General features: G+C 40.7%; 1 non-coding gene across 1 annotated transcript; it reads right to left on the bottom strand.

Annotated features, from left to right (window-relative positions):
* Nucleotides 1–494: 494 nt before the first annotated feature.
* On the bottom strand, nucleotides 495–567 carry trnar-ccg. The gene has a single exon. It is a non-coding gene; the product is annotated as a tRNA-Arg (tRNA).
* Between the last annotated feature and the right edge of the window lie 928 nt (nucleotides 568–1,495).

A 1,495-nucleotide genomic window follows, 5' to 3' on the forward strand; every position in this document is an offset into this window, starting at 1 on the left:
TATTTTGAAAAACCAGACCGTGCACGTGTGTGAAGAGTCCTGCTGACATGAGCATGTTTACATGAACATGTCAAGTTCATGCTAAAGAAGTTAGGCTGTGGTTTGGTCTGGATTGCTTCATTTTCAAGTCTGCAGTCGTCGTCTCTGTTCTTGACTCCCTTCTGTTTCTGTGAGTCCTGAAAGCTGCTGCTAACCAGCAGACATCAGGGATCATTTGGAGGAATGTGTGGCTGTTGGAGGTGCTGGAGACCTGCTGTAGCTCCCATCTGTTATCTTTGTCTAGACTCCTCTGTGGCAGCAGCTCTTACCTACGGTGCACCTCAGGGCTCCGACTTGGGTCCCCTCTGACCTCAGCTAAAAAAATTTTTAAAGGATTTTTATCACCTTTATGTCTTCTTAAATGTAAAAATTGTTTATAGAAACCACAGAGGCTCTTCTTGAAGTCAACACAACTCTGAACTTTTCCTTGAACTGCAAAGATCATCATCTCATTCCAACCATGGAGGGACTTGAACCCTCAATCTTCTGATCCGGACTCAGACGCCTTATCCATTAGGCCACATGGTCTGTAAGGAGCCACAGAGCTGACTGAAGACTGGTTCTGATCCATCAGGTCTCACTAGCAACATCAGAAGCAGTTTCAGATTCAGATTTCAGATCCCCGGTGGATCGCCCACTCTCCCACTCTTGACCGTGGACCACGCCACCGACACCATCCTGCATCTCTGAGTGGGAGTGATTCCTGCTGGGTCGTCTGTCCTCCTGCTCCTGGTCGTGGACTGCAGTTCTGCTTCATCTTGACTATGGACTTCATCATCACTCGTCCCTCAGCTTTATCTGAATGAAATCTTAGATACGTAGTTGTAGAAGCTAATCTTTCTTTAACAGTTCTGGTATCACCTGTCCATCCTGGGATAGGATCTCTCCCTCATTCTTTTTTCCTGACTCAGGTTTTTTTAGGAGTTTTTCCTTACCATGAGGGAGGGTGTAAGGGCAGGGATAACCAGTTTATTTAGTCTTAGTTTTTAACTATTGTTCATATTTTATGACAAATTTTCTGCATCTGTAAAATTACCTGCATGAAGCCCAATGAGGCAAATTTCTTTTGTGATTTTGGGCTATAAAAATAAAATTGAATTGAATGAAGCTATTATATGCTTGCTCTAGGAAAGAAAAAGATGACCCAGCAAATTACAACCCTATTGCCCTTCTATATTGTAACCATAAGATAGTGACAAAAATTTTAGCCACTAATCTAAAGAAAAATATTTCAACAATTATACATCCAAACCAAACAGGATTTATTCCAGGTAGTTTGTCATTTAGTAACGTTCATCTGTTGTTAAACACAATTTACTCAACTTCTAAAAATGACAATAACTACAACTTTGTTATTAAAAATTCTACCAAAATATTAGGTCAAATTACAAACTCACTTAAATTACCAAATTTCTCAGTAAAGTCCCCAGTAACACATAATCCTTCATTTAAACCA

The sequence above is a fragment of the Oryzias melastigma genome, unplaced genomic scaffold, assembly GCF_002922805.2.
Source record: "Oryzias melastigma strain HK-1 unplaced genomic scaffold, ASM292280v2 sc02083, whole genome shotgun sequence".
In the NCBI taxonomy this organism is placed as follows: Eukaryota; Metazoa; Chordata; class Actinopteri; order Beloniformes; family Adrianichthyidae; genus Oryzias; species Oryzias melastigma.